A 22,196-nucleotide genomic window follows, 5' to 3' on the forward strand; every position below is an offset into this window, starting at 1 on the left:
GGTAGATGGAGAATAGGAGCCTGTAGTGAATCGCCAGTTGGCTTCCTGCACAGGACATTTCTATTGATGAGAAGCAAGAGTCGCCTGCCGAGATCAGCTCTTGAGCAACTGTCCAATTTATTTTTGTTCGTTGATTTTTCAGCACTTTCGTTCGCCTGATGTTAGCTATAGAACAGCATCGTGTAGCTACATTCGCGATCCAATCGTGTGGACAACGCCAGCTCCATAATTTAAATGGCACTAGGGACGCCACTATCGCAGAGAAAAGAAAAGCCAGCGTAAGTATGTGGCAAGGAAAAGGGCAAACCAATCCCCACCAGTGAGCGGTGGGGATCATCGTGATCTTCATTATCCGCTTCCTCAGGCTCGGCAGGACAAGAAGGAAGGAACAACCGAGGGTTGAGTCAGTGACTAGGAATCGGAATTGCTCTCGTGGCATTGGAATCAGTGGCGGCGCGCTAGCTTCATTGGGGAGAGAGAGTGAGAGCAGAAGCTAAGAAGGAAAAACGGGCCATTGGTCAACCTGATGACAAGCTATTGGCAACGCGCCGGACGGCAGGACAGCTATCGTGAAATTTACAATTGAAGACGAGGCAGGAGTGAGAGCAAATTGTAGGGATAAACGAATAGACAGGATGCCCATGTGTCCGATGTGAAGAAGTCTATGCGGCGGCCATGGGCACATCCTTACGTGATCGCCGACCAAGCAGCTTTACTGCTGTAGGCAATGGTTTTTATACCCCATTCCGTTGCGAGCGGACTACTTCACCAGTTTCATCCGGACGGACGGACGGACGGACGGACGGACGGCTTCGACCACCAGCGAATCGGCCGATCCAACAACGAGCACAACAAAGTAACCGATGAGATCAACGCAATGCTAGCTAATTGTGCAACATATTAAGCCAGACAGCGGTGGAAAGCCCCCGTCGGATAGACAAGGATTCACTGCTCTGCTGCCGGTAGATGGAGAGCAATGAAAACAGAAAAAATATGAGGTAACATCGAAGATTTGCTCCATGCGATATGGAGCTCAAGGGAGCAGAACTGCGAGAACCGCTCTCTTTATCGTTTACATTTGACAGAACAATAGGAATGGCAGCGCTACTAGTAGAACTGTCAGTCAGATATCGGACTAATGACCACGGTAAGGATAGTCGACGATGTATCAGTGTGTATCGGTACTACAACACAATATGCTACCGAGCTAACAAAACACATTTATTGCTATATTGTACATATACAACATCAAACCAATATTATTGCATGAGCAATTCATGACCGTTGCCCGAGGGACAGTGGCTATAGTGTTAAATTGCAGGGCATGAATGAGCAAAATACATGTAAGCGCGTCAGTCATCATCACTGAGCAACATTAGACAGGAAGCTGATCAAGCCAGCCGACGAGAAAGAGAAATTACGGCGTGATTTGATCCAGCCACGTATCCCCTAGCCGCTCTAAACAATAATAACGTCAGTCAGTTTAATAGAGAGCGAGAAATACTATTTTGGATCGTAGAGCTGGCGGCGTATTGCAGAACATCAGCCGAAACAGCTCTTGATACCGCTGCTTTTGCCACGACAACCGCTGGATGCTAATGTTATTCGGTGCGCCAGCACCATAGCAACGCTTTGCTAACCAACGGTATATCGGCGAACGCCGTCCCAATGCGTTTGGCCTCCTGTGTTCGTACTGACGGCAGGCGCCCAAATCGGCAACAACCTCCACGAATATGTCTCTGTAAACTGCAACAACAAAAACGACGACCCTCTTTCTTGCCAAGGCCTAGCGACGAGAAAATGACTGGGGGCCAGCCACCAGGATGGTTGTATATCGTCAGGCAACGGCCGCCTGTTTGCCAGCTGTAGTCGCCGTACCGTAGAGTAGCCTGGCAAGATGGAAAAGTCAAAGATGCCTCTAAGCCATCCGTTCCTAAGCTTCACACTGGTGACGGCAGGAATAAAGAGGAAGGGAACCTATTTATTTGATTTACGCGCTCAAATGTCATGGCTATCCTCGAGTGTGGCTTGGCTCCTGCGCCAGCAGCGGTCATAGATACATAGTACATGCAGTCGACAAATATGCCTGATCGCCACCACCGACACGGAGATGAATATATGAAAATTCACGCTTGTGCTGGAACAGCGTTCTCAAGCACTGCGTTGAGGAGAGCATTGATATTGTTTAGATATTTATATAAAACTGTCAAAATAATACTTACTGATTGAATGTAGAGCGTAACACCCGTAAGCTTTGATATTTGCCTGAACGCGGCCTCGCGTTCGCTGCTAACTGGGTATCTTGTTTAGACCCAACAGAGTAATGGGACTTCTTAGTCTATAGCACAATAAGAATGAGTCAATCGGGCTTGATACAGGTCAAATCAGGTGTGGGTAATTTCTAAAAGTATGCCTTTCTTGTAGCTTTGCACCTGATCCAATCCATCTAAAATATATTTGCGGAATATCTTATTATTTAAATTCCTTATTATTATTTTTTGTTTATTTATTATATTATTTAAATGCCCCAATTGCATGATCTATTATTATACATTGTCGCATCTCATTAGTCCGTCTTTAGTTTGATTCGATTCGCATATCCACTGTCCACAAAAACGTCTTATGTAAAAACGTCTTACGATTTCCTCATCAGCTTGTGTGTGCGAAAGGAAAGCATGTAAACTTAACTAACTTAGACTCTATGCGTATTGCGGGTTAACTTTGAATTTTGCTTTCCACCCAATATTAGTTTAAGTAAAAATACAGCATATTCGGACCAATTTAATTACTACAATCAATAGGCCATCTAATTGTCGCATATCGTAACATATAAAGAAGAAGTGTCCCCCATCTTGTATAAATATGTATACAAACTAAGGGGTTTTTGGTCATGCTTAGCGTTTTGCGATACTTTACTGTATCACCTGCCACACTGACGCCGCCTAAATAGGATTATTCTAGTGACACTCCAGTCCGTCGCAATGAAAGCGAAGTCCCTCTGGCCGGACGAAAGTCGCAAATCTTGCAGGCTACCTTTAAAAACGGTTTTCTAAAAACCGTCCTACGGCCACTAAGGGCGCAAGTACGCTAGGACAAGTATTATTAAACTGCTTCATAAACAGGCGGATAGATAAATCTGCTTACTCCTGCAAATATTAATGATGCGTTTCATCGAAAGAAGTTAACAATTATTTTAATTTGCATGCCATCGTAACTACATATAAGGGTATCTATCGAAATGATGGCAAGAAATGTACACGGCTTGCTACTTTTTTTTTTTTATTTGGAATTAGCTTCACTCAGTCGTGATCCGATGGAAAAGTAACATAGAAGCCACTGTCGGATTATTACAATTGACGGCATTACTGTTATTATTTAAGCGACATTATTAAGAGTCGTGTTAAAAATTTCGCAGCAAAAAACAACCATAGTGATAGTAAATGTCTACACGTATGCATCTGCTATCAGATGTTGTGGTAGCGAACCCAGACAGGAGCTTCATCCACGTTACGGGATCAACAAAGTCTATGCAACTTCAGCCACTACCAATACGTGTACGTCGTGCTAGTCTTTTCTATGTTTCGCTTGATCGCCATTTACTTTCACACTATCTCGTCATCTTATTTCTTATTTATCGAGGCAATCGTCTTCTTTTTCCTTTGCTCTATCATTGACTGATTTTCTCTCGTCTAAGCTGACATGATGCAAAGACATATGGCTGATCCCCGACAACTGGGCCCGTAGTGTCACGTACATCGACCAGGAGTCTCGTAGCTGTCGAAACTTGAGTGGGGAGATTGAAACGGGAAATGAAGTTAACGCAACGACCGTCGACGAACTTCCCTGCTCGTGATACATTGTAATTTTCGCTTTTTTATTTCCCTATGTTTTTGTTTCAGGATAAAAATATTGTTCGTCATTAATAGGTCCACGATCAGGATCGGATTCATTCTTCCAGAGAGAGCGTGCCTTTGCGGACTTACTGGGCTATTACTCAGTAAACCTAGTTGCTTGCTGCCTTTGGCATAGAATATAACGTAGTTATAATATCGGCGACCCACAATCGTCCCGTAATTTCATGGAACGGCTTTCCCCTGTTACGAATTTTAGTTCTAGACCAATATTATTATTAATAGATGCTTCGAGTTGATGCAAAGGGATTCATCCAGTTCTGTTCATACATGCAGCTGATATCAATCTTTTTACTAGGAGAAAGAAAAAACGATATCGAAACGCAGAGTTTTTTGTTGAAAAGTATAAATTTAATAATTTAAATAGGTGTCCCTAAAAAAAACTATAACAGTATTTAATATACAAGCAAGCATTACCTACGTTTACATTCGCTTCGCCCCATGAAGACCACTAACACAACTAAATGAAGATTATACAGAAAATTTTGTTTTATACCAATTGTATATACCTCAGTCGTTCAAATCCGTATCGAAATTCAATGCGCGTATACCATCGTACTTCAAATCGTTAACAAAATGCTCAGATTCAATCGTTGGACTTCAATGTTGTTTAGGTCTTTTCTGGCATTTCTTGAGCTTTGGTAAAAGGGATACACGAATACGGAAGTTACGGTAACAAAGGTATCAAGGTGTTCTGAAAAAAAAAAAAAAAAGGAGCAACATTAAAAGCATTCGACGACTATAATAACGCCTTACTTCTTATAGTTGAAAAAGATGCTGAGAATGAACTTGCTTTTTAACCTACATCGTTGTACCGGTCTTCAGCTTGGGTTCACCTTTGTGATGATGGTAATTTGGTACCCACGTCATAGGCGCGCACGCAGGTCTCGTTATCTGTAATGACATGTTGAAGCATAATCGACCCTTCCTGTAGTGCGTTAAGGTTGTTCTGAGACAGTCTGCATTGCTTTGCATTTTTTTGGAATTCAGAGATCCTGAAGTGCTGAGCCTTCTCGCCTATGAATCATCCAAATGGTCCAACACTGCTTGTGTCTTATGAGTTGCCTGAGCGGTGGTTCTCCAGCTTGAATTATTTCGTCTTTTTAACACAATTGTACCTTTTAAGCACGACTGTATTAACAGAATTGCCTTCACGATGTTCCCATCCGTCGCGAAAGCTCTAGTACCATCTGTTCGCAAGTTTTGTTATTAAACGCATTTAGTAGTGTTTGATTTCTGCCCAACGTAAATTTTCGCCGTCAAAAAAAACAAACTCATGCAGTCAGACACTTGCCAAATACGGGCTGGATATTTTTCGACACTTCTCATCAACCCGGCCGGAAATGACCATGATTCGGTTTCAAAACTTAGGTAGGCTTGTTATATGATTCGGTGAGCACTACCTATTCTATACTGTCGAGTCATATCAGACATAAATGACGGGTTATGAGGTTAATTGAGTCGAAACTTATATACATATACATTTGCCACGAGAGTGGATCAGGAAATCATTCGCACCTGCAGATCTAGGGAGGAGAACACATTAGCCACCCATTGTTCTTGGATGGGATCTTTTTTAGTTCTGTAGTTGAGAAGTTGCGGAACTGCCACCAAGGAAATCAGGTCTATTTAGACGAAATTCGAGCTGTAAATCTGCGTGGGGCAGCGCTGCCCTCTAATATTACGGCCAGTAACACGGACCTTACTAGAAAAATGCAAGGATTCCTTTATATGCTGTTGGCTAGACACAATCCAAACCCATATCCTAGTGTTGCTCTGTTTCATACCGAAGGCAAAGCGGCGGTTGAATGTGGCTACAGTTCTCCACACATAGCCAGCAGACACATTCGGACAGAACTACATCGGTGCCGCTAAGTTGATCCGTGGAATCACGAAGAAACGCAAAAAACCGCAATCTGAACGTACGCTCGCTCGCCCGCTCGCTCGCACCCGCCGCGTTTGATTTCAGTCCTTCTTTCTGTTCGTCATGAAGTATCATCGCATTATCACGACAGACAAGTACCATGGTATAATACATCAGCGTCGATGTGTTCGTATACAATGTACAATCAAACGATGTTCTGTATAGACACTACGTCCGTCAATGGACCATTGGCAGTGGCCACGGTCGGTTCTGACACAGCGTGTTCCTCTGCGGCAACCCACCGCAGCAGTAGCAGCAGCAGCGACAGGTAACCAAAAGGCTGACAATGCTATACATCAACGACGGGGAAGCTTAGGTAAAGCATCTGCAGATCGACGGACGCTTACAGCGGCCTGTTCGGTTTGACCTTTCCGATGACAGGCCGGCTCATCTGGTTTTTGGTGCTCCCGCAAACTGCATTCAGCAGCACTGAACAGCTGCCAATCTGCTTTGCGTAGAGCGACCGGTCAGACTATAGAACTGGCCTCTGTTTCTGGCGTTTGTCTGCTAACCGCTGGAATCTCGCGGTTAGCGCGCCATAGGGGGCGCCCCCAAAGATCGCAGGGTTTGTCTGCTAAACGGCACAACTGAGCGGACGACCGACTCGGCATAAAGGTGGCTATGTGAGTGTGGCGTCGGGCTAGCAGCATCCCTACCATATCGTACGATCTCTATTCACACTAGCAAAATCTCTAGGCCTGCTCTATGTAATCGATGCAGGGATGTTGCAAAGGGTATCAACTCATTGTAGCAAACCAGCGGAGAAAACCACCGGGGGTAGTCCGATCCAGCGCTGTATAGCCGCTTCACAAGGCAGCTTTCATCTGGGTAGCGTTTGATTCACAGATGCTAGTATACAAATGTACATATTCACACAGGCACCCACACACATACGAACACGGCACAACGCAAAAGGATCAGAGATTCAACATGTATCCGCGGGCATCTCCTAAGATAGAGACGAAATGTACATCTAATAGGTTAATACCAGAGGGTGCACGCAACTGAGAAATTTCCCATTAGACATTCGTCCTGTCAAGCAGAATTGATCTGTGAAAATGTTCGATAAAGTTCTTGTAAAGTTCGGTAAGTTGAAAGGATCGCCGCTCATGTTTTTGCTCGAAAAAGATGGAAGCATGCGTCCACCTATCAGCGGCAAATTGTTTTTACAGTATTTTCGCTTCGTATCAAAGGAAAAACTATAAAATGGTAAGATGCGCGCGGGCGTTCGAACATGCTCCGAGGCGCCAAGTTACCAAGTGAAGTTAGCACTGGAGACAACTGTTGGCTTTCATCGCTACGACAAAAAGAAATAAGTTGTTTCCACACAGCTGAAAAGTTCGCTTCTTTTGTCTATTCCTAAAACAAATTGCGGTTGAAAAGTCATGAAAACCAAATGGTCGAATGATAAACGCTTGTTGGGCTAATTATTGACGCTATAATTATACAAATTACTAGTAATTATATTCCTTGCAAAATTATTTACACTTCAGAAACGTTTGTTATTATACCGATCATCATAATTAACAACATCAAAATGATGGTGTTAATAATTGCGAAACAGCAGACGATTATTCTGAAAAAGTATTTTTTTTTTTCTCTACATCTTCTGACCGTTGAACGAACATCTACTAAAGAGCAGAAGTCTTACAATACGGCTGTATAGGAATAGACCAGTGAATGCGAATCCAAAAAAAAAGATTGCAAATCGTCAACCTTAAGATTCTCCAATGAACAAAAACAACCTATCGGAGAGAGGTTGTTTTTGTTCAAGCAGGCTTGGCCGCATTTTCGGCCCATTTATCACAGAAGGCCAATATCAACATCATCACGGTATGCGTTCATTAACTCAAATTTGATAGGTCGCTAGAACAAGCGAGAGACTTATCTAGGAATGCTCCACATAGCACGATTACTTATAGTATACGTGTAGATGGGTATATATCTTTCTCTTCGGTAAGAGCCATTTAAAAGGGCATCGCTAAAACATAAAAAAAAAAAGCTGCGGTTCTAATTAGTCGGCTAAATGTATCGATCCATCATTTCAGATATGTTAGCATACGCCGGTCGGCCATTAACCTTTGGCATTTGCAGAAGATGTGTGCTGTCTCTTCATTTTTATATGGGCCAATATAATACGCAAGATTTGGCTGTATCTTCTGGTGATAAATAATCAGATGAAGACAAATTCTCGCTCTTATCGCAATGTGTGTACGGGTTAGTGCTAAGCATAGACAATAAAAATGAGTACGCTCCGCAACGATGTCTTGATGCTTCAGTACCCACAGTAAACTGTGCTTCGTACACGTATGTATATACATTGTTTACAGATTTAAGTACCGCATACGCCTATCTATCTCTTCTAGCCACAACTAGCGATTCACGCCATAATTGTAATATACGTATTATCTTATAGCTGGCTTTAGTTTTGGCTGAAACCTCTGCTCATATATCTAGGTATTTATGCTTCCAATGGAAAAAAAAACAGCCAGTAAAAATAATATATAGATAATTCCACAGACGGACGCCGTAGGAATATGGTGTTTGCGAAATTGCTATTAAACTTACCCACTGGTTTTTTTACTGGATTGGTCTTGGGCAAGCAAACGTTCTCCCAAAAGCAACACGAAGCCTTAAGGCAGTGCAAGAAGCGTGTAACGTAGCTTGGCTACCGATGACAGAATAAATAATTTCATTATTTTATTTTAGCACTCAATAATATCTATCTAATTATAGCTAATTACTTTAACTACACTCCGGACCTAGCCGGATCCACGTAGCAGGTCTAAGATTTAACGGGAGGCAAATTTTCTATTGTAATTATGTAATGTTCACTTCGTTACCTCAAAAATGATATTCAGCTCTATACTGTTTGTCGCCTTAGAGAACGTGATTTAACGAACGATAATAGAAAACACGCTTATATTCCTTACTTTCAAGCGTAACGACAAATAGTACATTTGAATACCGTGTTCGATCCCTAGAGAGCGACACATAGTTAGAAAAGGCCTTTACGATAGTCGTTCTAATGGGGAAATTAGCTCGAATAGGGCAATCGGCGAAACGACCAAAAAGAAGTAAAGGTGGTGGCATGCCACGTACATCAATCAATACGATGTCAGGCGTCCAGATAGTTCATATTGCAAGATCATCACCGCTTCACTTAGGCATACCCCGTCAATCAGAAAGCTATTGCAGATTGACTCATAGATAATTACGTCTGTGAATCAATCTGCAACATCTTTTAGTTCCCAGGTTGGAAGAAGATCGATGGGAATGAGCAATAAAAAAGAGTTTACTCCAATGAACTGGAACGGTGGATTACTCTTTCGCCTGCCGAGCAAACATCTTTAATACGATTCAAAATAGCAAGGAACAAATGTGCTTACTGTCAGTGTTTTAACTATGTCACCATCTAAAGGAAAGTGGTGGTCCTAAGTTTAATAGGACGCCAGCGTTGAATATACGCGAACGCTTCTTCAGAACATACATTTCTTTTGTCCTCGATTCTTCTGCTAATCGGCAACACTTTTCTTAGAAGCTACTGTTCGAATTGACCCCTCGGAACATCGTGGTCGTTCAGCCATTGCCCCTTCTTACCTCTTCTAGCCAACTTGAAATAAACTATGCCGATTTTCCTTTTATTTTGCAATCACTAGTCGTTTAATTATTATGGCAATAAAAGTATTGACGCTTTTCGGCACGAGCGATCGCGCTTTCTGACAACACCGCGCCAACTTACTCTTTTTCTTTCCTGGTCTAAGCTCACTTCACTGTTGCTAAACCAATGAATCGGGAATGGTGAGAAGTTAAATTTTGGCCCGGGCCAATTTCATGTCGGCCCTTCACCTTAAGCAGTGTGTCCTGCTTTGCTCAGTTGGTTAGTGTAAAATGCTGAGGTTCATTCGAACGGTCTTGATCGTTTATTAGCAGCTGGATGAGCCTTCCTATCGATAACGTGCCCATGTTCTAGTACAAAATAATGGGCTAATTGTTACTGTGAGCCCAGCTATCCGGCTGACCGTTTGCGTAAAGCGTGCATTATTCTGCAGGTCTGTTGCCTGTCGGCGAACATTTTTTCTATTTAGACAGTTTCGTTGCGGTTTCATCCGCGTGCTATACAATATTTGTGCTGCCATAATTCTATAGAAATACGTTTTTCTTGGTCGCCGATGCAGCCCTGATGTGATTGCAACGGTGGAGAGCCACAGATAGCTGACCGGTTATATCATATTAGAAAGGAGGGGTACGTCGAGTTCAGTCAGACGCTTCACAGAAACATTTACTGACATGGGAGACGGGCTCGGAAAGCACAGCAGTACCTAAGCAATACGTCAGAGAAACAGGCCCAAAACAGCATCCACCTAACCCTGTCTGGCCGGCTGGCCAGCCGTGTTTCGATGCAGCGAAAACGAGCCGAAGCATCCCACTGCAGCAGTAGGCCACACTCATTCTCGCTGCGCTAACAATGGCTGAACTAAGAGGCACCAGCTATATTACTATATCATTTAACTAGCGGCATGATCACCTCTATCTCCGGCTGGCTGGTGGTGGTGGCACCATCGTTGCGCTAACACCAATAAGTAACACGCCGTGGCGAGGGCCAGCTCATGCTGGCCAGTGATGGGACTGATACAGTAAGCCATCGCTGACGGAACTCAGGCACACTGCACTGGCGACGACAAGCACTACAGGCTAGAAAGGGACCCTCCAGGTTTTCTCCTACAACTACCATTGCTACTCTCTTAGTGACTGCTACAGACGCCATACGCAGCACGCCTGTAGAATACTACGCTTACTGCAAGTAGCAGAAGCGCCCTTGACCATAGAAAAGGAAAAAGAAGGAGACCAGTGATCGCTCAAGCAGCAGCGGCAGAAGCAACTATGTGTGGAGCTGGTTGCCGCCAGCAGCAGGAAGCCTCTATCGACGCCGGCAATACGACGGACAGTGCAGTAGAAGAGGCAGGCTCTCGCCAGCGACAGCACAAACAGTGACAATATCCACGTTGGTCGGCTTTTTCTCATAGGTAGCGAGAACCGACCCAAAGCACGAAGCAGTCGACAGCAAGCGAAATCGGTCCTGGCGTCGTCAAACAGACCTAGCGAGCGAGCGAGCGACCAACCGATCGAACTATCAACTCGAGTAGTAGTAGCAGCAACAGCAGTGAAATATTCGAATGGCCGCTCTACAAGCACGGCATTGCTCGAACACAAAGCGGGTGAATTTGCCGGCTAGTGAGCGAGCGAGAGAGCCCGCCCTACCAAATGGGAGGGCGCTACGGTCGACGTTCTTCTCAGCGCTCGTCTCTCTAACTCAAGCAATCATCATGGCCCAACATCGCAGGGGACGACAGCAGCAGCGACGACGACCAGGCCGATATGATAGAATAGGCAGACGGTCGATCCGTAGGCCCAACACTCAGTGCCAGGCAGCGTGAAGGAGCTAGTTATATGTGTCCTTATCCACATCGCTGCTATCTCTGCGCGTATGTGCAGCACTGGCCTGTACGGTTCAAGTCTGATCGTTGCTAGCTGGCCTTCAGTCGTCGATCTCTTCTCTCCCGGTTTCTGTTCACCACGATAGCGCTCTTTTCGTTTCTTCCTCCGCGCCACCGCTCTCGCTGCCTCTTCTTTGTTATGGCGGCGGGGGGTAGTGGTGGCGCGGCCGCTGTCACGCTTGTTCTGTAGAGCTCAATCCACATCTAGTGTTCGTTGTATCTGCCGTAGCTGTGGCTACTACGCGGCAGCAGCAGCGGCGGCGGCGGCGGCCGCCGCGTCGTGAGGGGCTGGGCTTCCTCGTCGTCTCCCCTCCTCTCTGTCGTCCTTCTGCCAACGAGCAGCGATCAGTCGCCACCACAGCGAACTACGGCGGCAGTACCAAACGCCAGCGGACGATCGACTCTATAGCGAAGCAACCGTTTATGAGAGCTGGAGAACTCGGCGAGAGACAGGGGTTTGGGAATGTAGTCGATCAGGCCAGATTACCAATACTAGTTCTTGTGACGAGGTAGCTTTCTAGATCACTCTTATTATTAAAGCTAGCCAACGATAAACAGGACACGAATCTGTCGTATTGTGCGGATCCTTATCACCACAGTAACTATCAGGAACATTCTATTGAACAGCTTCGGAACGATCGTAAGCGTTACCGTAAGCACTAATAGTCGTATGGCAACCAAAGGGAAAATTGATCAAATATCCAAAAATGGATAAATAGGATAGTTCTCAGAAGATTTATGGGTCGTGGTTCAGGGTGATACACAGAAAAATAGTAGAACGAAGCACACCTCAACTTTACAGTAAAACTTTATTGAAATGTACACAATGTATATCATAATTGCATGCATGGAGCCCAAACGGGGACTAGCAGATCTATGTTAATTAAGATAACGGTTAAATGACACTGACAAAGGAACAGATAGATTAGGCAGTGCATTGTAAATTAATGTTAATTTTTGGATTGGAATGATTCGGAAAAGTTGGGCATAATTGCGTTCAACTGAGAAGTAGCTGCAACTGCTTCGACAAAGTAAGTCTATCGTTCGACCTGCTCTTCCCTAGCCCAGGCTAGGGAAGACCTTTCCCACAAAAGTATCCCGTAACGACGATTCCTTTGTACCGGGTGTCAAAGGCTCAGCTCCAGTACAGACTATTTGAACTTCTACTAGTCATCACACAGCCAATGATACCACACATCTATCTATTGTTTCTTCCCATCATCGTATGCTTACTTTCTGAAAGTCTGCCTACAAATTAATTTATTGCGATTTGTCTATTATTCACTATTCGGACGGACCCCGATGTCGTTAGTTGACCAAAGGCAAAGCACAACAAAAACACTCGAGTCACTATTTAGGACACACACGTAAGGGGTAGCAAGTGTTTTTGCGTATGCTGAAATATGTGCTCTCAACTGTGGTAGATCCGTCCGTCTCTTTTCATTTTCTAACAACGGATGCGATTTGCAGTAATAATAATCGTTTGTTTTAGGAATGGGTACGGTTTAGTGTATTGAAGACGTTTTTCATTCTCGGAACGGTAGACATAGAGGTCCCTTCATCAAAGGGACACCAACAAAAAGAAGAAGAACAACTTCACTCAAGCCAGCGACCAAGAGCATTTCTTAAATTTATACATGGCGCACTTAATAACGTCAGTGCCGAGAGATGGAAGGACAAATTCAAGGAGCTGAATCAGGCGGAAGCGGGTAATAACAAACATCAGCTACGAGTACAACATCTAATACTGATCGTCGATGAATCGTCTACTATAACAGTTAGATGGATAGACATATACATCTAATTACTCGCTTCCTTGTTCCACTGTCCATCTAATCGCCAACGACGAGACGAGCCAGACATTGCTGTGCACCTATAAATGTACATTTATTATTTGTATCCAACAGTTCCGTGTATTTGTCACCGTTGGGTAGACCCACTGCCCCACTGCTGGTGGTGGAAGTGAACGAGGGAAGCGGACACAAGCATAGTGGTTCGCCGTTCGTTTCTATTTTGCCCCCTTGAAATTGGCAGTGACATCACTGACCTAGCTACCATCATTGCTGTCAATCTACAAACTAGCCAGCTGAATAACGTAAGATTACTAAGCGGTCTGTTAGAAACTGCCAAGATATGGCTTACCCGATTAGGTAGGGTCATGATTGGTTCTGAGTGACGCAGCAGCAGACGCCGTTCTGGACCCATCTAAATTTCTACACTCACTCATGCACAACTACCGTTGCTATCTCGTACAGAGCTTACACTAGTCCGAGCTGAATGGAACTACAATAGCCCGTAGGGAAGAATAGCCATCAGCGAATCTATTGTAGCTAATATAAAGGAACGTTCCGTGTTAAAGCAAAACACAGTACAATATGAAACGAATCTCCAGATAGTCTGGGGCTTTCAAGAAAACGCACGGGACAGAAATAAATGTCGTTACTTCACCCAAATTAAAATAGCACCTTGAATGCGTTTTTTTGCACTTGCCAAAAAATCGTCCTTCGTTAGCGTGTCTGTTCAGTGTAACTGCCGTTTGCTTCGATTGTGGCTTCAATCCCACGCTCAGATTGCTCACAGATCGCTTGAAAAAAATACCTGCTCCAAAATTCATGAGAACCCCTTTGTGGTAGCCAACAAATAGCACGCGAATATTAAAAACGACAACCAGTCTTTAAGGTATATTTGGGATCCATCTAACGATACATACTCTATTACCGAAACAGCCGCTGCACGAAACTTACGATATTATTAGACATGACTTTTTACGCGTCTCCAACTTAATGCCTTTTGTATATATAAAGCTTCCTCGGCTTTTCCGAAAATTGCATGGAGTCTGACAATAACGTACCGTCATTTCTTAGGAAGCTAAGTACGTTTATAGTCCCAGGAGGAATTTGTTGAGTGTAAAGACGTTAGACGATAGCTGCCGATCCGCACTCGAGCCCCAAACACAAACCTCCCGCCTCCGAACACTTAAACAGTTCGGAAATGGCAACTTTGATTCATCGTCTATCATGACACATAATAGACCATGTCAAACAGGCCTTATTTGACCGGAATAGGCTTGTGGTTTTGTTTTAGGACGAACTGACTCCCTCCAGTTCCAAGAATAACAGATCAACGCATGACTGCTACAACACACAGCTTTGTAAAAAGTGTCCAAATTGGTCTCCCTATATATATATATATATATATAATTTGTCATGTCCCATATATATATGCATATGCGGCGCATAAAAAAGCGTCAAAAATTAAATAGCAGCATCGAATGCGTTTCACAGATAGATTGCGGATAGCGTTAGACAAATTCACTTACGCGAACACTATTAAATTTGGCTAGTTTAGGTAATGGCCTTTTATTAGCAATGACAATCAGGTGCGAACGGTGTTTTTATTTGGATGAGCCCTTTTTTCCAGACTGGTTCGATCAAGCGCTTGCTATCGTCACGGTCATGGCCTGCTCCTTTTGTCAATGAATAATTTTCTACATCACTGCCTTGCTGCTAGCTCGATAGCGCTACGCCAAGGTATTGTGCCTTGATCAGGCCTCAAAGTGCAATATGGCTGCCGGCTTTAAAATTTCTGAAGCGAGTCTCTGTGTCCCGATACGACACTTGATACACTGAACCTATTTTTATTTCGGCGCTAAATATAATTCCTATGAACGTACTAATTCAAATAAAGAGTCAGCCAGAGGAAAATACAAATATCGTATGTGTTCAGCCACATGGATGCAGCAGTTGAATTTTCGCTTTTGTTTTTTATTATTTGAACAATTTTCAACTGCACAAGCTAGCTACAAGTACGGCTGCGGAACGAAGCTAACCGGAATTCTCGAATAATAAGTTACTTTATTGATTACAACTTAATTACGAATTAATACATTTGTTAGACTTATGGATATTGCTCGTGTGGCCGAGTTTCTCGATAGTCGATAGTAAGTAGAGTCGACAGAACTTACTTTTATACAAGAGGTACAAATAGCTTTGTACACAACATTGAGAAGCTAGTGCTCGATTCATCCCAAACACAAAAGCTCGTCCTTGTGACAATGTGTTAAATCTTGATCGTTCTGCTTTCTCTGAAGTTTGGTTATCAATATATGGCGTTTGTAAGACTTTTGTCATAATTCTCTGTCACTGGGTGATAAATGTGGTTTTTCTTTAATGACGCTAGAAACACGAACGTGAAACACCCCGATCTATTCAATAGGTAGAAACAGTAGTGAAAATAAACCGTACAGATTCTGTTTTGTTTGCATTGTGCAATAGTTTAAATGGGTTGAACGTTCTCAGGCAGTGCTTCGTTGTCGATACAATCGTCTGCAGTGTAATACATGGGCACATTGGAGGGCGCCCAATTAAGAGATAAAACGTGTTATTTTTGCACTGCTTAAGTTATCATCGTGCCTAAAGGCATTAGCAGCGTTTGAAGGCGGACCCGGCAATCTGCGGTTGGTCGATACCTTAGTCGATGCATGCGGGTTCACGGATCGTCATCACTGTCTAGCTGAAGAGGGTAGCAAACCCCCAAGGGCCATAAACCCATCAGCTGACAGCCGACAAAGAAATAGTCACACCTCGACAACAGAGGATCTTGTCGACTAATACCGCCACTCGGCCGTTGCATCCACGGAACTGGATACTCAGACGAGCTCTGGCGATTTGCTCCGTTCCTAATTCTATGGAAACGTCGAAAACAGCAGCTTAAGCGCAACGTATAATGTAAAGTATTTCGCGAGAACAGCTTAATCTAAGAAGATACGATATAAGATCAATCGTACAGCAGTCCGTCATTAGCTTGCAATTACCGTGTTACCTTTCGAATGAGTAGCATTGCCAGATTCCGACCTGAATCGTTGGTCATTACCATTTCGTATCTAGCAAGACATTACAGTTCTGCCTAGCAACGAATCGGCCTATTTAAATTGCACTCCGCTTTCCCTGGCTATTAGCAGTACAATTGTATCCACAGTATACTTTTAGGGAAGCACTTAATAGCATAACGCTAATGGTCGTCTAGCGTCTCTGGCGCCTTACGAACCGTTAGCTTAATCTGACAGACAGGCCTCTCAGGTTGCACTCGACTGATGGCGCCGTGACATCATCACAGTCAAATGAACCCTATTGTCCTGTATCACTTTTCTGATGACGCAAGTGCACGCCTATGGAGCGTCTGATAGCTAGGCAGGCAGATACCTCTTCAAGCGCCCGCTCAAGAGCTTGAGATGGCCTTCTACTTTTACGACCCTACCGCTGTAGTGAGGTATCATTACCTTCCTTTGCAGAGGTACCGATTTCTTTCGGATCGCACTGGCATTTCAATCGTACTCACTTATCCTAATAGTAGAACCTACATATGTGCCATTTATTAAGCCATACTGAACACTTCAGCTTATGTGGGGTAATTGGGATGAGAGCTAGATTCAAAAATATAACACGAAGTTAAAGCTCATGAAAAATTGGTAAATTTACGATAAAACCGTCATGTAGACACCAGGAAACTTTGGTTCAATATCCGACACTCAGTGAACTGTTTATTGGCAAAGCTGAGGTCAGCGTGCCTGAACATTTAGGGTACAAATTCATCCATTTTTACACGGAAAGGCTCTCCTGGGCATTCCTACCAAACGCCCCTGGCGAACCCTCTGACGCCGATGATTCCACCAATCTTCGTGCTGTTCTCCCGGTCCCGGTAAGCGGATAAGGCTTCTCTGGCTCGAGAGATTCATTCTATTAGTTGTTGGGTGGTGCTAATTTTACGACGTGTTGAGGGGTACATACACAGTAGAGTTTTACGACCGGTTGTAATCTCCCAATTGGATCGTTGTTACGGAACAGGTGCACAATAGACTTAACGCTAAACGCTTATTGGCGAGATACTTTGTACTCAGTGATTGACTCCCTTTGAAGTATACTGATTTAAACCAAGTTGGGCAGATTCTAGTAAGTGACTCTTCGGAGCTTCTGATTTTTACTTAACTAGCTATCAGAATTTCCTTATCTATAAATATATCAAGAAACTGTTCACTAAGAAAATAAAATTGAAGACACTGAAATAATAATAATTATTATTATTATGATCACTATCATTAAGAATGGCCAGTACCCGAAAATGACTAAAAATTTGGGTTATATATGTAAGCCTGGAACATTCTGAAAATGACTCAGCATTTTTTTTTTTTGGCCAAATTTGATGCGATGAAAACGGTATGTTAAAGATACAAAAAAAAAAGCTTGCTTGTAGACTCGACTACTTCTTTTTAGGTAACTACCCTAAGAACGATTGCCGACGTACGAAACACATACATACATACATACTACGGTTGCATAGTTTTTCAACTTCACAGAATAGGCACAAAGCTTTTTTTTCCTTTATACCATGAAGTCGAGTACGATATTTTCCGCACGAATCGTTTAAATACTTTTCAATTATATATTAATGTTTTCGTTTCACTGCTCCTTCGGTTCCTCGCACGGTTTTATATGTATAGTTTAGGTCAGCCTCACTTTAAAATAGCTGAATGATCGCGAAGAGGGTTTTTAATTAACGTAACACATTAGGGACTTAATTAAAATGGAAGCACAGGATAATCAAAGCACGGATGTGGAGCACTTGCTACAGGACTGCAGGATGACTAAACCATGATACATGGGATCGAGGTGACTGAACAATCGGAGCAGAGTAATCGGATTACCGAATGAATGTACAAAAATTACCAAAATAGGGCAATAGGCAATGCAGAAGACTCTCAAAAAATACAACAGGTTTACTGATGCTAGATCATGGGAGCATCGCAAAAAGAAGGTTGCAATAAGTCAACAAGGACAACTATAACGAGGTGACCGAGGTGCTACAACAGAGCGATAAGGCGGCCACGGCAAGTATGGGATCAGGCTCAAGAACTACTACTCGTTTTAGATTTAAATTGACAACATTAATAAAGTGTAGCTGAATGGCGTCAGTAGAATCATGTGCAATAGATGGACAAATAAGGCCGTGAGCCTGAGTGTCCGTAGACAAAGCTAGGCGGCACTTAGACACCCGTGATGCTGTCCGTCACATAGATCAAAAGACAGAACTCACTGCACTCCAATGATAACAATCACCGATATAAACAAATAATTAAAAATTTCCAGCATTTCGATAATTCAATAATTTATGTCTTTGAAAAACAACTCATGGAGATTAACAAACAATCGCGGTGGGGTACTTACTATATATAGACAAGTTACTATATCTCCACATATCCAGCACAAGCGTTTTACGTTACCGTGGTATAAACTCAGTGGTACAATCAAAACCCAAGAAGAGCGACCCATATCCTGTGTGGGCGACAGACCGAATCGATTTGAAATTCACTATACACTTGCCAATATCCATAGAACTGAACAAGTATCTTGCCCCTGACTGATATTATCGATAAACGGGTAATTTATTTTATTGTCGCCTAGATTTTTCACTGGACGCTGAATATTACGTGAACGTTTTTTTATACCTTACATAAATATATATATGTATTATGTACTTTTAGCAAATCGGGCTAGCAGTTATCGAAAATTGCTGTTTTTACTATAGTTGGGTGATCATATTTATTTAGAGACTGACATATGGATGCATAGATATCGTTATTCCTGTATCGTTTTTTAAACATTCGTTTTTGCGGCCACGAAGACTGTTTTCCTGATTTCACACCAGTTTTACCATATACTCGTAGAGCTAATATATTCTTCTCGTGTATTTTACTCGACATTTTTTTTCTCTGCCTCAACTCGAAATCAGTCTGTCCTCTGATTCATAATCAGCAGTAGTCGTCCTCAATTGTTCCTATCGCCGAACTCGCTAGCTGGTTGATTGTACATTGCCAGATAGATGAAATAAGAACGGCTAGCCCAAACTGTATTTGTTTTAATTGCATTAGCATCGCCAACGCTAGCTACACTTAATTTCACCCGTCACCGTATTAGATGACGACACGAGGATTCGAATAGCATTTTGCCCAGGGTTCTATTTTCGGTCGAGTGAAAGCTACTACCCCATTATTCTAGCCTCCCTCTCTTACTCTCACTATCACATTATTATCGTTACGATGATTATTATTATTATTATGAACTGCGTGTGAAGTCTGGTTCGTGTCAAATTCGAAATGTTGCTCGATGATTTGCTGAGCCGCCGCCGCCGCCGCCGCCGCCACCACCGCCACCGCCACCGCCATCGCCATCGAGCGAAGTACGGGGTAGCAGCGACGGGGGGTAGCTGCCTGTCTGGCAGAAGGGCGTAGGGAAGATATGAATTTGTCGGGGAGAGGATACGAAAACGAACCCCGTCTCATCTGTGGGCCCTACGACACACGGAGAGAGGGGCATGCAAGGATTCGCGTTAGGCCGGGTAATACAGGATATTTGAGCTATCGCAGTTCAGATGCCTCAGTCATCGAGGGCGCAGGAGTCAGCCAGTGAGTCCTTTCTTGGTTCCTTGAAAACCCTCACACCCTTTTTTCCGCGTTCACAGTTCCCAGCGCACATCCGGACTCAACTAGCTCCTTCAAATTGAATTAACCAAGAGCCTGATGCTAGTGTAGCAGTAGCGGAAGTCCAGTTGTAAAATAAGATTTCTCATACTCCCAACCCCCGTTTGTCGTCATTATTTATAATACACGAACAGCAAGCACGCCGATGAGTACACAGGTCTGTCCACACAAATCCACCGTTGGATTCATGCCAAGATCACCCAGGAATGAAGCACTTAGATTTACGAATATAACATAAGCATCCACTACGTATATGCCTGTACGATTCTCATGGAGAATCTCTACGGCTCAGTGCGTCGACGATTCAAAATGTCCCGAACTCAAGTTGCCCGGTTAAAGAGGGAGGCGCACAATTATACTCTGGGTACTATGTGCAACCCAGCAGAAATTCTATACCTGTAAGGGCGGTGTTGATGGTATGTGGATAATATTTTACCGCAGAGCGTTGCTTTAAAGGTTTCGAGTTTTATATCCGGTGGTGGCGTAAGCGTCGACCACTTGTGGTAGGCATTGCTTTCCCATTATAAGGTATGCATACGAAAATTACCTTACTACACGGTCTTTTTGCGCAAAAGACATAGGGCAAATACATTGTTTGCGTTGATCCTTTGATACGGTTCGAACAACAAGTCTTAATAGAACCGCTGGTTTACTTTGTGTCGTTTTGGATTTGTTTCCTATTTTTATTTGCTCATCAGTACTATCTCTTACACTAATGTGTCTTCTCTATTACGTAACATCGCTGTTCAGTGGTTACAGGAGATAGCTAGCAACGAGCCATATAGGCTTTTTATACTGTAAGCGTAAGTATTCATTAGCAAACGGCCACATGTACGTCGAGGTATGCCGAGATCAGATGTGAATGAACCTATCCGATACCATATAACCGTCCGATATTGTAAAGTACTGCGCTCGTAGTAAGCGCGACGTAAGAGAACGCCTGCAAGTCTGTGTAGTTAATGGCGGAATCTTTCTTTCAGGTTGTCATCAATTGCGCGGTGAATTGCGAGGTGGTCCGACATCTTGTTTCTACAACTAGCCGAAGATCTAGTCTAAGGTCCGAGATCGGTGGCCACACGAGCGAAACACACACCATCAAACAAATAGACGAATCATTAGCTCGTTGGCTGCGCGCCTTAGGAAGCCTAGAAAAGGAGTGAGGACATAAAACTCTCGTCCTGTGATGAAGCTTTCTGTCACTGTATAGTCTCATTGCTTTCATGTGCCACATAAGCATCGGGACTGCGCTCGCCGGTAGTACCAGCATCAGCCTAATCGTTGATCGGTGTTTCGCGACAGCTTCTGACAAGCGTGGACCATTTGCATTAACCAGTGCTTCAACGCCTCTAAAATATTGATACCAATACGATTGTTCAGCTTTTGGCGAGACTTACGCAATACTACATTTATCTAATACCTGCAGTAGGCCTTCATTTTGACGGATCCCAATCTGTTAGTCAGAACCCTGGGAAACAAGGATGTTCACTTGAGAAAGTAAAAACACGCCAAAAAGGTCTTCCTTCAAGGCGAAAGATGCCACAAGTGTGAGTCAGACACGATATCGTTTAAAAAGAACATAAAGCTATTTAATTATTCATAAAATATATATATTAGCGTCAACAATGCTAGTCCTTGAATAGCCCAAGCTTCAGAACGATTCCCGCCAGATAAGCTAGGTACAAACAAGCAGCAGCAGCAGCAGCTGAAACATCGTTATTTAGAATGACCGTTAATCTTGTGTTTTACATATACTTGCATACAATAGAAGTGCTAAGTAGTTATCACTATTTATATTTTTATAGAGCCAAATTTTTTGTATGGAATGCTATACAACGCCAATAGGGAGCGAGAGGAGTATCATACGAATCAATAATGATAGCTAATATTATTAAAAAATACGATACATTTTAATTTACTTGCAATTTTTCCTTATTAGTTTCACTCGCAGGCAACTTCAGTTTAGCTTAGAGGTTTATATAGTGAAGATGGAATGCCATTTCCTGTCAACCTTTCACCTCTGATGGGTCCGACCGGGCTTTCCCTCTTGGCCATATTCGTTTTGGTGCAGGTAAACGACAGATTGTTATAGCTAAATAACTGAAGTCGTCGATGGGGTCTTGCGAAAAAAAAAGACATCATCGCCTTCGCGGATAGGGCGTAATACTACGCCGGGCAATCTGCTACGCTTCATATTTCCTGCTAGGATGCACAGTAGTCGGTAGGCCGCCTCCAAATTCGTTTGACAGGCGTAGTTCATTAGGATCCATTAGGATGAGTATTGTCCCGAAAAGATCCTTTATCGCCATAGACTGATCAATTTTCCTCAAGTG

The 22,196-nt window shown here is 43.3% G+C and overlaps 1 protein-coding gene and 1 long non-coding RNA gene across 6 annotated transcripts in view; both read right to left on the minus strand.

The window, feature by feature from the left end:
- LOC111271456 (uncharacterized) overlaps positions 1-22,196 on the minus strand; it is an 81,502-nt gene that overhangs the window by 51,004 nt on the left and 8,302 nt on the right. The window lies entirely within an intron of this gene.
- Positions 3,265-6,136, minus strand: LOC111271457 (uncharacterized). Its single transcript, XR_015315323.1, has 3 exons — positions 5,699-6,136; positions 4,421-4,605; positions 3,265-3,843 (listed from the first exon to the last, which is right to left on the minus strand). It is a non-coding gene; the product is annotated as an uncharacterized LOC111271457 (long non-coding RNA).

This window comes from Varroa jacobsoni, unplaced genomic scaffold (genome assembly GCF_002532875.2).
Source record: "Varroa jacobsoni isolate VJ856 unplaced genomic scaffold, vjacob_1.0 contig00636, whole genome shotgun sequence".
Taxonomy (NCBI): Eukaryota; Metazoa; Arthropoda; class Arachnida; order Mesostigmata; family Varroidae; genus Varroa; species Varroa jacobsoni.